Here is a 14,316-nt window from a genome sequence, read left to right as displayed (position 1 = left end):
TCCCCTCCCTCTTGAACCTTTCCCTCCCACCCCCAATCCCACCCCTCTAGGTCATCACAGACCACCAGACTGAACTCCCTGTGCTACATAGCAGCTTCCTACTAGCTATCTCTTTTACACGTGACAGTGTATATACGTCAATCCTAATCTTCCATTTCATCCCACCCTCCCCTTCGCCTCATGTCTGCATGTCCATTCTCTGCATCTGCATCTCTATTCCTGCCCTGCGAATAGGTTCATCTGTACCATTTTTCTAGATCCCATGAATATGCGTTAATATATGATATTTGCTTTTCTCATGGACCTTGAGTCTGTCATACAGGGTGAAGTAAGTTAGAAACAGTTAAGTTTCAGCAAGGAGGTACTGTGTTCCAGGGAATCCAGTAAAGAATTTGATGTCCTTTATTCCATGTGGAGACAGTGACTATTTTGCAGTAACTGTGACTATCATCATTTTACAGGTGAGGAAATGACCAGCTCGAAGCAGATACTAATTTTCCCTGCCCCCTCACCCCCACCCCAATGAGCTGGCACGTGCTGGAGGTGGTGCATGGCAGAGCTGCGCTGCTCCTAAGAGGTTAGTCTTCTCCACTGAATGCCTGGGTGCTGTGGGGCTTCTTTTGCAGTGGGAACAGACCTGAGTGTTTAAAGATGGTCTTTCAAGTTCCTCAGGGAAAAGGTGGTAAGTGCAGACGACTGACTTATCCTTTTCTCCCCCATCATAGAAATTCTCTGCAAAACATCCATGCATTTCCGAGTAGCCTTTTCCATGGACGAGCTCGCGTGGGCATGTGTTCAGTTCAAGTGTGCTTTCCTCCAGGGAGCTCTTCCACAAGATTACAAAGACTGGGAACCTCGCCCATGATTATTAATATTTTTTAAAAATTTCTTCTGGCTTCTATCAGGGCCCTATCAGTTTCAAAGATCGCTGTCAGGGGTGGGAGCGACTGAAGTTGAAATGGCCTGAAAGCGGAAACTTCTCTTCAGAGCTGTGCAGTCGGTGGAATATTCATAGAGATGTAATCTGACACAGGATACAGAGCTGGTGTCAAAACTCAGCTCCAAACCATAGTTGCTATTTGTAAAACTGGTCCCTCAGGGACCAGCTGGGGATAAGGTAAACGGAGGTGAGGGGGGTGGGAGGGGGGCTGACTGAGCTGCAGAGTGACTGACACAGGACTGCAGGAGGGGCTTCTGGCCACAGGAATTAGGGTTCTGGGGTGTGTGGGGTGGGGAGACAAGAGGGCCCAGCCTTTCGTGTATGGGAAGGACCACCTCTCCCTCAGATGGGAGAACCCTTTCCCTCATGCTGCCTGTGTTTGAAGCTTGAACTTTGGAGGAATCACTACAGAATCCTTATGCAGTTTGGCCAAAGGGGGAAGTGACACCATTTGCTTTTTTTCCCTGACAGTCTTCTGGCCAGGATATTGATGAAAAAAAAAAAAACAAACCACAAAATATGGCACCATGGATCCCAATGAGTGTCACCTTCCGATGCTGAAATTCAATCATAAAATGAACCAAAGGGACCATCTACTGATGATCCACATTTCCTTTAAAGAATGCACACATCTCTCTCATTTCTTTTTCCCTTCTAGGAACTCTACTCATCTGTAGTTAATCTAAGAATTAACATTAAGCAAAATACTGCCTCAGTGCCTTCAATGAGGTACGTGCTGTGTGGGTCTGTTGATGACAGCCCTGTGCTAATGAGGTCATGAGTTCAGTCCCCAGGAGGGCTGACTCACTTGTCCATGGTCCCCCTGTGGACACCCAGAGGGTCACTGGTCACCAGTGACCTTCTGGGGAAGAATCAACACAAATCCTTCACTGTTTGTGGGGAAAAAAACAACTCAAAGCAGATGCCTTGAGTGGACTTGGAGCATGGCAGTGGTCCCAGGGGTGACAAAATGGTGCCCCAGAGGCTGCAAAGACTTCCTGCAGACTGTGACAGTGCCTGGGGCGGCCTCTGTGCTGGGAGAGCCTGTGCCGATGTGGGGAGAGGGGGCTCCATCCTGCAAGGACAGGGGAATATCTTCTAGAGACAGCCGGGGGCGGCAATGGCTATTCAAGAGGCAGATGGCGAGGATGCTTTAGGAGAATTTGGTTGAATTTTCGTGTGTGCTAAGTCACTTCAGTCATGTCCGACTCTTTGTGACCCCGTGGACTGTAGCCTGCCAGGCTCCTCAGTCCACGGGGTTCTCCAGGCAAGAATGGCAAATTATCAATCAGAGCAGTACCACCAATATGTCCTCCTACCTTTGAGAGGTTAAAGGGTCTGGCCACTGTCCTCCCTTGTTGAACAGAGTATTGTTCATCCTTAGAAATATTTGCTCTTCCATAGGCAAAAAGTATATCAATGTTACTCTACTGTATTTTTCTTTTACTAACAGCAAAACTATTTTTTATGTGACCAATTTAACATCTTTTTAGCAGATTTCCTGTTAATGTTCTTAAGACCCATATATTTGAGGGGCCAGTGTACGTAACCTTCTCTACTTTATGGGCTATTGTAAGAACTGGTTGAAATAAACGCCTTGAATATGTTTGAAACCTACGCAGCAGTTCACAGCTGTGTTGACCAAGTTTGTGGTCTGTAGGGGGAGAGTCAGAGGGGATGACCACCTGGAGACAGCTGGGCTGAGTCGATGGGCACCCAGTGAAAGTGTGGGTGGCTCTCTCTGAGGCCTGGAGGGCAGAGGCACCTGGGAGGAAGTCAGTGAAGCCTTGACCTTGAGATTCGTTCCTGAGAGAAGGCTGCTGGAAAGAGACAAGGTCAGAGGCAATACAGGGGCTGGCAACTCGAAATGGGAGCCAGTTAGAAACAGAGGAGAGGAAAAAAAAAAGAAAAAAGAAACAGAAGGGAGCAACGTGGGCTGGGGAGTTCAAGGAAGCAAGGAGACGGTGCTCAGGGCTGGTCTGGACCTCACCAAGGTAGGGGTGGGGCAGGCATCTCTTCAGATGTCCTCAAACCGTCATCCGGGAGAAAACACCAGCAATGTCACTTCTCTGAAAACTCATCTGAATCCCAGTGTGTTTTCCCAACGCAGGTATGTTTCTGAAGAGAACGGGAAATGGGCACCGCTGCACACAGGTGTGGTCCTCTGTGGTCCCACCCGTCTTCCCAGAAAGTCCCTGGAGTAGCCACACCTAAGAAAGGCAAGTAACATACATAGATAAGCAGCCATTGAATGAAGATGGGATCCTGCGATAAAGTCCCTCCAGCATATACACAGCCCCACGGATGTAAAATTCTATATATTCGTTATATAGTTATGAACTTCCCAGGTGGCTCAGTGGTAAAGAACCTGTCTGCCAAGGCAGGAGATGCAGGAGATGTGGGTTCGACCCCTGGGTTGGGAAGATCCTCTGGAGAAGGAAATGGCAACCCACTCCAGTGTTCTTGCCTGGAGAATCCCAGGGACGGGGGAGCCTGGTGGGCTGCGTCTATGGGGTCGCACAGAGTCGGACACGACTGAAGCGACTTAGCACTTAGCTTAGCAGCACATATGTTATACTAATGTGTGTGTACATAAGTTATAATTATATTACACTGAAGTTGTACTTCAGTGGTACACACTGAAGTGACTTAACACACACGCATTAAGTATAAATGTATTAATATACACTGTATCATTTATATAACACAGGGATATAGGCTATGTGTGTCTGCCTCTGGTAATCTTCAGAGAGTGGTAGTGAGGTGTGATGGGGACAAAGAATTATCTTTGTTTTTAATCTGTTTCTAAGTGTTGTTTCCCTTGTTACAACTATTAAATAGTCCTTCTTTAATTTGGAAGCGATCCAATCAAGAAAACAAAATATTCCACCCTGCATCAGGGTCAGCAGTTTAGGAGGTGACGGGAACTGAGTTCTGCGATATTGCTGTCGCCAGTGGTGACTTGCACAGAGGAGCCCCTGGAGCCCCTGAGAGCCACACCTGGCCCCTCGGACACCAAACTCATGGCCGCCTAGCACTCAGATGACGGGGGAGCTGTGCCTTCTTGGCAGGCAGGACCCTGCCAACAGGTAAGACTTCCCAGACTGGGAGTAAACACAGGCAGTCCTTCCAGATCAGGTGTGCGTGTCTGTCTGGCGGAGAGGAGGCAGGGATCAATTGCAGGGGAAAGAACTTGAGCTGGTGCACGAGGAAAATGAGAGCTTTTCTTCCTCAGTTCAAGAGCTGCCTCAGCAGCCAATGACAGAGTATCTGCCTGGGGTTTTATGTTGTTTTACACCAGGTAAAGCTGCTTTCAGCCAACAATATTCCCTGTGCCAGGGACTATGCACGGACTGGGAGAAGAAGTGGAGGACAGACTGTGATGATCTCTGACTTTCTGGAGGCTCAGCTGAACTGGGGAGATGGATGCTGCATGAGAGACTAAGCTAACAGAGGAAATGATGCTCTGAAGGAAGTGGAAATGGTGAACATCAGGGCTGGACTGTTTTGGATCTGAAGGCAAAGCAAGCACTTTCTGAGGAGAGCACCTTTAAACCAAATTAACAATTGTGGTGCTGGAGAAGACTCTTGAGACTCACTTGGACTACAAGAGATCCAACCAGTCAATCCTAAAAGAAGTCAAACGTGAACATTCAGTGGAAGGGCCAATGCTGAAGCTCCAATACTTTGGTCACCTGATGCAAAGAGCCAACTCATTGGAAAAGAGCCTGATACTGGGAAAGATTGAAGGCAGGTGGAGTAGGGGACAACAGAGGATGAGAAAGTTGGATGGAATCACTGACTCAATGGATATGAGTTTGAGAAAACTCTGGGAGACGGTGAAGGACAGGAAAGGCTGGCGTGCTGCAGCTTATGGGGTTGCAGAGTCAGATGTGTTCAGTCAAAACTGAAGAACAAGAGCAACAACAATGAAGAGACAGGACCAGCAGGTGGAGAAAGGCAGGAGGCACCTCAGCCTCTCCACAGAGACTGCAGAGCAGTGAGCCGGTCAGGATGAGGTATGAGAGGCCGTCCGGCATCAAATCACATCTGCCCTCTTACATGCTTTATGGGTTTTAAAAAAATCTGTTTAAAATTAATTTTTATGAGAGTAGAGTTGCTTTACAATGTTGTGTTAGTTTCTTCTGTACAGCAAAGTGAATCAGCTGTATGTATACAGACATACCCTCTTTTTGGATTTCCTTCCCATTTAAGTCACCATAGAGCATTCCCTGTGCTCTACAGTGGGTTCTCATCAGTTATGTTACAGTTATCAATAGTGTATATACATCAATCCTGATCTCCCAATTCATCTCACCCTCCCTGTGCTTCAGATTTAGAAGTTTGATTTTACCCTAAATGTCAAGGCAAGGTAAAGCGTGCTCAGAAATCCAACATCTTAGCACCTCGCTGAAGCACTTCAACTCAGCGGGTATAAAGATCTGTCGACTGAGCACAAAATAAACAGATTGATGTTCTATGAGTGGAAATCATCCTGTTTTACTTTATTCTATTTTTAAACTTTTGTTTTTACCCCAATTACATGAAAAATCATTCCCATTTAGATTCATTTTCGTTAAAAGACCAAAGCTTACAGTGATGAGAACAGAAAGTCTCATGTTGAGAAACTGGCCTGAAGTGGAAGAAAAGGTTGATGAGACACTGTCTCCATGACCTGGATTGTGTGAAGCAGTTTCAGAAACCATCACCTGTCATATAGACGAAAGGCTTGGTGAGGCCACACCCCCGTGTGAGGGCCCAGGAACGTGTATCTCTGTTCCAGGGAACTTTCCTGGTGGTCGTTTAGGTGCTCAGTTGTGTCCGACTCTTGAGACCCCATAGACTGTAGCCCCCCAGGCTCCTCTGTCCATGGGATTTCCCAGGCAAGAATACTGGAGTGGGTTGCCATTTCCTTCTCCAGGGCATCTTTCCAAACTAGGGATCAAACCCGGGTCTCCTGCATTGCAGGCGGATTCTTGGATTCTTTACCTTCTACTGCATAATATTTTGGTGAGGATGAAAAGAAGAGAATGAAAATATCTGGCACCCAAGAAACATTCAAGAAATATTAGCATTTTTATTCCTGTAAGTAAGTAAGTAAGTAAGTGTTAGTCGATCAGTTGTGCCTGACTCTTTGTGACCCCATGGAGTGCAGCCCAGCAGGCTCCTCTGTCCATGAGATTTTCCAGGCAAGGATACTGGAGTGGGTTGCCATTTCCTTCTCCAGGGGATCTTCCCAACCCAAGGATCGAACCTGGGTCTCCTGCACTGCAGGCAGATTCTTTACCGACTGAGCTACAAGGGAAGTCCTCTCAATAATTTAGGGCTTCCCTAGTGGCTCAGATGATAAAGAATCCACCTGTAATGCAGGAGACCAGGGTTCAATCCCCACCCACCTCCTTGCCCCTGCCCAGGTCAGGAAGATCCCCTGGAGGAGGAAATGGCAACCCACTCCAGTATTCTTTCCTGGAGATTCACACGGACAGAAGAGCCTGGCAGATTACAATCCATGGGGTCGCAAAGAGTGGGACATGACTGAGCGACTAAGCACACACACCCTCAATAATTTAATAAACCCTTCCAAAAATAGAACTTCCTTCAGTGTAGAATCCTACCCATTTTTGGTTGATGGACCATCCAAAAGGACACCAGATCCTTTTGTTTGACTCTTGGTAAGTTGACTTTGCACTTTAAAAAGGAAAAAGGGGAAACCTGTAGTCCTTCAAACAATGACCCCTTTTAAAGCCTACGTTGGACTCCGATTTCAAAGAATATTCTTATTAACATAGTTCCTTACAAATGGAGTGCCACTCATCAAATATTTATAAGGAGTAGCCTGAGAAGCCAGCGCAGCGCTTGGCAAGCCTGGGGACATTTCCCACATGCACTGTGGGGTGGCCTAGGCAGGGGACACCCTTTAATTTTGTGACATGGTTTGGGGGCTCCAGCACGCGCTGGTCTTGGCATGGTTTCTCCCGGCTCTGGGCCTGATCCGACCCCGTTCAGGACTCCCATGTAGCCTGGCCTCGCAGGCAACTCACTTTGAAGTCCACAGGGGCTCTTTGAATAGAAAACATACACAACGGGGTGCTGATGCAAATAGGAATCTAGGCCTGATGTACGTGGGGAATAAAGGTGCTTCTCACCCCAAATATTAGCTCTTTAGCCAGGAAACGACAGTTTGATCATTAAATAAAAGAGCCCCTCCTTACCTCAAAAACTCCACAATCTACCACCAAAGCTTCTCCATCCATTTGCTCAGAAATGATAAACCTGCTAATTACCTGCGAGTTTTAATTAAGCAACAGATACAGGCAGTGCAGGGCTGACTGGTTTGGCTTCAAGCATATCAATAAAATAAACATTCTCAATTCCAGGGCAACTTGCTCAGTGAATAAAAAAAAAAAACAACACAAAAAACGAAAAACTAAACATCACTATCTTTTGAAATATCACTCATTGAGTGTGATCATTTAGAAAAATATCTCTATTAGAGATAGTTAGAGATGTTTTTTGGTTGAAAAATGCAATCGCCGATGGAGTGCAAAGCTGTGATTTGTAGACAGGCTAAGTAAATTAAATCACTCACTGTCTTTTTTCCTTTTTCTTTTTTTCCAATGGCTTTAAAAGTTAAAGGTAATTTGCAAGGAAAATGCTCCGTTTGAATTGGTTTGTAATATCTGTTAATGATCTTTAAAAAATCCACTTATTCACAATTCTGCCCCTGAGGGAATAGCAGTGTGCTATCAGAAAAATTTCTAAAGTCTGAAATGTCATTAGCGAGTGATTTCTTTGAAGTAAAAAGCCCCGAAAAAATAAATTATATAAGGTATACAAGTGCGCAGGACAATCACTTTGATGAATAATATCTGTGTTTTTCATGCCGAAAAATACAACAATTGAGATCCAGGCTGCTAAATTACAGAGCCGTCTTTTGAATTACCTCCGTGTAGGCATACCTGCTCTGTTTATTTCACACGTATATTGAGTTCTCCCATATATTTATAGACTGTTGATGTAAAAACAGTCGTGTTAGGACCAATTTTGATTATATTCCTTGTGTTTACCTTTTGGAAACACAAGGTGTGGCCTAAATACAAGGCTACAGGTGTGCCATCCAGGAGGAAAACAATGGCTTGTTTGAGTGCAGCTCCCTGGATGGAAGAGCCAGGTGTCCAAACGGAGGTGCAAACGCCAGGCAGTGCCTGGATGGTTCACTACTAGATAACGGAGCTGTGAAATCCCACACCAAAGGGAAAATTTCCTTCCTGACCCCAGCTGGCTATCAGTTTTTTTTTTTTTGCCTGGAAGCAGAGGTGTCTTTGTAATATAATAGCAGTCAGTGTAACTGTGGATGCTGTTTCAGCTGCTATAAATAGCTAATCTTTTTTTTTTTTTAAGGGAGGAGTTGGATTTTACTAAACCATTGGCTAGAGGTTAATTATCCATTTCGTAAGAAAGTATTTCCTCCTAGACAGCCTCAATTTGTTACCTTTTAATCCCGCTTTACATAATAAGGCTGGAAATACAAGCATCTCCTCCAGGTCCTTCATTGTTGACATAATTTCATACAACGGCTCTTTCATTTTTTTTTTCCCTCATACATTCCTCACCTCTTTGCTCAACTGCAGAGGGTCCGAGTTTTATTCATGGTTCCTCAGGGAAAGGCATTCACTTTTCCCGATCCAGCTGACCTATAGTCATAGGTGTGTATGTGTGGTCCTTTCCACTTTCTGCTCTGGAACCAACATCAGGAGGGCACACTGAACCTAGATTCAGTTCAGTCGCTCAGTCGTGTCCGACTCTTTGCGACCCCATGAATCGCAGCACGCCAGGCCTCCCTGTCCATCACCAACTCCCAGAGTTCACCCAGACTCCCGTCCACAGAGTCAGTGATGCCATCCGGCCATCTCATCCTCTGTCGTCCCCTTCTCCTCCTGCCCCCAATCCCTCCCAGCATCAGAGTCTTTTCCAATGAGTCAACTCTTTGCATGAAGTGGCCAAAGTACTGGAGTTTCAGCTTCAGCATCATTCCTTCCAAAGAACACCCAGGGCTGATCTCCTTCAGAATGGACTGGTTGGATCTCCTTGCAGTCCAAGGGACTCTCAAGAGTCTTCTCCAACACCACAGTTCAAAAGCATCAATTCTTTGGCACCCAGCCTTCTTCACAGTCCAACTCTCACATCCATACATGACCACAGGAAAAACCATAGCCTTGACTAGACGAATCTTTGTTGGCAAAGTAATGTCTCTGCTTTTGAATATGCCATCTAGGTTGGTCATAACTCTCCTTCCAAGGAATAAGCGTCTTTTAATTTCATGGCTACAGTCACCATCTGCAGTGATTTTGGAGCCCAGAAAAATAAAGTCTGCCACTGTTTCCACTGTTTCCCCATCTATTTCCCATGAAGTGATGGGACCAGATGCCATGATCTTCGTTTTCTGAATGTTGAGCTTTAAGCCAACTTTTTCACTCTCCACTTTCACTTTCATCAAGAGGCTTTTTAGTTCCTCTTCACTTTCTGCCATAAGGGTGGTGTCATCTGCATATCTGAGGTGATTGATATTTCTCCTGGCAATCTTGATTCCAGCTTGTGCTTCTTCCAGCCCAGCGTTTCTCATGATGTACTCTGCATATAAGTTAAATAAGCAGGGTGACAATTTACAGTCTTGACGAACTCCTTTTCCTATTTGGAACCAGTCTGCTGTTCCATGTCCAGTTCTAACTGTTGCTTCCTGACCTGCATACACATTTCTCAAGAAACAGATCAGGTGGTCTGGTATTCCCATCTCTTGAAGAATTTTCCACAGTTTATTGTGATCCACACAGTCAAAGGCTTTGGCATAGTCAACAAAGCAGAAATAGATGTTTTTCTGGAACTCTTGCTTTTTCCATGATCCAGCGGATGTTGGCAATTTGATCTCTGGTTCCTCTGCCTTTTCTAAAACCAGCTTGAACATCAGGAAGTTCACGGTTCACATATTGCTGAAGCCTGGCTTGGAGAATTTTGAGCATTACTTTACTAGTGTGTGAGATGAGTGCAATTGTGTGGTAGTTTGAGCATTCTTTGGCATTGCCTTTCTTTGGGATTGGAATGAAAACGGACCTTTTCCAGTCCTGTGGCCACTGCTGAGTTTTCCAAATTTGCTGGCATATTGAGTGCAACACTTTCACAGCATCATCTTTCAGGATTTGAAAGAGCACAACTGGAATTCCATCACCTCCACTAGCTTTGTTCGTAGTGATGCTTTCTAAGGCCCACTTGACTTCACTTTCTAGGATGTCTGGTTCTAGGTCAGTGAACCCAGGTAACTGCAGACTACTATTTTTAAAAAAAATTATTTATTTATTTGGCTGTGTCAGGTCTAAGTTGTGGCCCTCAGGATCTTCGAGCTTCACTGGGGCATGTGAGATTTTTAGTTGTATCATGTGAAATCTTAGTTTTGGTGTGTGGGATCCATGGGTTTCCTGACCATGGATCAAACGCAGGTCCCTTGCCTTGGGAGCATGAAGTCTTAGCCATTGGACTACCACCAAGAAGGTCCCAAGGTTGGTTTTAAAAAAGATCTTCTATGCTATTTTCTGTATTAGTCCCTCCATGTGCTTCACTGAAGAAATCAACACTTGAAAATTTTGGGGATTCTTTATTGAGGTTCCACATATGGAAGCTGCAAAAAGCAGAAATACGTGACTCCATGGATGATCCTGGTGGGAATGCATCCCAGTAACCATCCCCAGGTAAGAAAAAGAACCAGCCATTGTCCCCAATGGCCCTGGTGATGATGTCCCTTCTTCCTCCTCAGAGATAGCCACCATCCTAACATCTAGTCCCATAGGTTGTTTTTTTCTCTTTTCTTGAGCGAGTGAGTGAAGTCGCTCAGTCGTGTCTGACTCTTTGAGACCCCATGGACTGTAGCCTACCAGATTCCACCATCCATGGGATTTTCCAGGCAAGAATACTGGAGTGGGTTGCCATATCCTTCTCAAGGAGATCTTCCCGACCCAGGGATTGAACCTGGGTTTCCGGCACTGTGGGCAGACGCTTTACCATCTGAGCCACCTGTTTCTTGAGTAACACTCTACAAATGCAATCATATGGTATCTGTTCTTTTGTGTCTGGCTTTATCCTTTCAACATCAAGTTTGTGAGCTGTATCTATGTTGTTGGGTATAATTATAGTATTTTTTCCCTGTTGTATTTCCTTCCGTTCTAACAGTTACAAAGCGTAGTTTACCCATCATTTTCCTCCTGATCCGTGTTTGGGTTGTTTCAGTTCTAGGCTAATTCCGAGGGGGCTGCTGTGGGCCTTCTTGTGGATGTCTTTGGTGGGTGTGTGCATGCATCTCTCTTGCGTGTGTAGACCAGAGAACTTTGTCAGTTTCTACTCCCACCAGCAAGTGGGAGAGTTATGCCGCCCTACTTCCTTGTTCATATCTGGTTCTTAGTCTTTTTGATTTGGGGCTCTCTGGTGGTACCTAGTTGATTTCATTGTGGTTTTAACTTGATTTATCAGATTTACTAATAAGTTGAACATCTTTTCAAGTACCCTGGCTATTTGGGTATCTTGAGAATGGGTTTTTGCAAATGTCTTGCTGATTTTCCTGATGTATTGTTCATCTTTTCTTTCAGATTTTTAAGTATCTTACTGAGATACTTATATTGTGAATATGATCCTTTTTTGTTTATGTATATTGAAAATATCTTATACTACCCTGAGGTATATATTGACTTTTCACTCACTTTATGGTGTCTTTGGATGACTAGAAGATTTTAATTTTATTGTACTTTAACTTACCAATATTTTCCTTTATAGTTAATGCTTCCTATGTCCTATTTAAGAACGCTTTGCTTTCCTGATGGTCATGAAAATATTCTTTTGTATTATCTTCTGGAAACTTTATATCAATAATTTCACCTTTCTCATTTAGATCTGTAATCTACATGGTATTGACTTTCATATATGGTGTGATGTTGGGATCAAGTCTGTTTATTCCTCCATCATATCCACTTACTTCCTTTCTCTAGTACTCTGAAACATTTTTGCCATAAATTAAGTGCTTACTTGTTTATAGGCCGATCATATGATTTTCCCCTTTATTTTGTTAATGTGATGAACTGTGCAAGAAGTTTTTGAATGTCAAACCAGCCTTGCATTTCTGGACTAAACTGAATTTTGTTATGATATTTATTTTATGTATTACCACATGTTTTGATAATTTTACAATATGTATAAAAGAAATTTACCTGTAGTTTTTTTTTTTAGTGTAATATCCCTGCCAGGTATGTTATCATGATTTAGCTGGCTCATGAAACAAATTGAGAAGTGTTCTCATTACATTCTCTAAAAATTTAAAACATGAATGCATGTGTGTGTGCTCATTTATGGCTGACTCTTTACAACACCATGGACTGTAGCCCCCCCAGGCTCCTCTGTCCATGGGATTTCCCAGGCAAGAACACTGGAGTGGGTTTCCATTTCCTCCTAATCTAATATAGTGATTGTATGTAGTTTGTCCTAGCATCAGTCCTGGGTCAGGAAGATCTCCTGGAGAAGGAAATGGCTACCCACTTCAGTACTCTTGCCTGGAGAATCCCATGGACAGAGGAGTCTGGCAGGATACAGTCCATGGGGTCACAAAGATTCAGACATGACTGAACAACTAACACCTGTCCTGAGTATGCTACTCAGGTTTCTCCAGAGAAACCTACCAATTGAATATATGCATATATATATATATATACATACACACATATAAGAGCAGACCTACTATAGGAATTGGCTAGCACAGTTACAGAAGCCAAGAAGTCGCTTGATCTGCTATCAGCAAACTGGGAGCCAGGAAAGCTAATGGTGTAACCCTGTCCAAATCTGAAGGCCTGACTACTGGGGGGTTGAGGGCTGGGGGGTGGGCAGTGGTATAAGTCATGGTTGGATTCTTTTTAAATTGAAGTGGAATTGATTTACAGTATTATATTGGTTTCAGGTATACAGCATGGTGATTCAGTATTTTTATAGATTATACTCCATTAAAAGTTATTACAAGATAATGGAATACACTTGTGCTATGCATAGGGTTGCAGAGAGGTGGACGTGACTGAAGTGACCGCATGAGCACACACCTGGTTGGACTCTGAAGGCCCAAGCACTGGGAGCTCCCACGTCCAAGGGCAGGAGAAGACGGGTGTCCCAGGGGAAGCAGAGAGAAAACTCACCCTTCCTCTGTCTTTCTATTTGGTACAGACGTTCAGCAGATGGGATGCTTCTCACTGCAATGTTGAGGGTGGTCCTTTTAACTCCATCCGCCCATTTGAAGGCCAGGCTTCTCCAGAAACACCCTCAACAGACACACCCCGAAATACATTTCACCAGCTCTCTGGGCCTCCCTTAGCCCCATCAAGTTAACCCATCATACCAACCATCACAGTAAGTATTCATCACAATCATATTTCATTCCAGGTTTCTGTATATTTTGAATTAGACTTCAGGCAGAAAACTGGTTTCGTGTGAGTTTTGCATCTGTGTGCATGTTCAGTCTTGTCCAACTTTTTGGGACACCATGGACTGTAGCTCAAAAGGCTCCTCTGTCCATGGGATTTCCCAGGCAAGCGTACTGGAGTGGGTTGTCATGCCCTCCTCCAGGGGTCTTCCCAACCTATCCTGTGTCTTCTGCATTACAGGTGGATTCTTTACTGATGAGCCATCTGGGAAGCCCATGGGAAGGTCAGTAGGAGTTAGACTGTTTTCTAGGAGCTCTCCCATGGCACTTGGCAGTAAACATACATGCTCAAGGCTGACCTTTGTCACTGCGTCTCAATCCTGGGCCCATTGTCAAGGTCCATCTTGGATTTGAAGAGGAACCTGTGAGATAACAACTTTCTGGACAGGGCAAGCATTCAGATAAATACCTGATCCCAGTGAAAATCTTCAAAACCAATTTCATCTCCTCCTTTTGACCTTTTGATCGCTGCTCCACAGACCTGTTCTTTTTAATCTCCTTCAGTACTGTGCATCTCATAGCTCACCCATCTCTCCACACCTACTTGCTGTGGTCCTCTGGGCTATGGCATTTCTAGTACCCCCAGTCTTCGTTTCATCCTCTTCTCAGACATCCAAGTGCTCACTCCAAAATGGAAAGCTGGTGGGTCTTCCCTGGTGGCTCAGTGGTAAAGAATACACCTGCCGAAGCAGGAGACATGGATTCAATCCCTGGTCCAGGAAGATCCCACGTGCCGCGGAACAACTAAGTCCATGCACCACAGCCATTGAGCCTGTGCACCCGACAAGAGAAGCCACTGCAATGAGAAGCCCAAGCCCTGCAGCTGAAGGGCAGCCTCTGCTCATCACACCTAGAGAAAAAAGCCCTGGCAGCAATG

The 14,316-nt window shown here is 44.8% G+C and overlaps 1 long non-coding RNA gene across 1 annotated transcript in view; it reads left to right on the top strand.

Annotated features, from left to right (window-relative positions):
• Positions 1-3,785: 3,785 nt before the first annotated feature.
• Positions 3,786-14,316, top strand: part of LOC104980861 — a 13,229-nt gene continuing 2,698 nt past the window's right edge. The window contains exons 1-2 of the long non-coding RNA XR_824312.1: positions 3,786-4,029; positions 13,184-13,366. This is a non-coding gene — a long non-coding RNA (uncharacterized LOC104980861). The remainder of the gene's footprint in view (positions 4,030-13,183; positions 13,367-14,316) is intronic.

The sequence above is a fragment of the Bison bison genome, unplaced genomic scaffold (genome assembly GCF_000754665.1).
Source record: "Bison bison bison isolate TAMUID 2011002044 unplaced genomic scaffold, Bison_UMD1.0 scf7180017864508, whole genome shotgun sequence".
Taxonomy (NCBI): domain Eukaryota; kingdom Metazoa; phylum Chordata; class Mammalia; order Artiodactyla; family Bovidae; genus Bison; species Bison bison.
The sequence above is the reverse complement of the archived record's forward strand: the minus strand, read 5'-3'. Positions and strand labels throughout refer to the sequence as shown.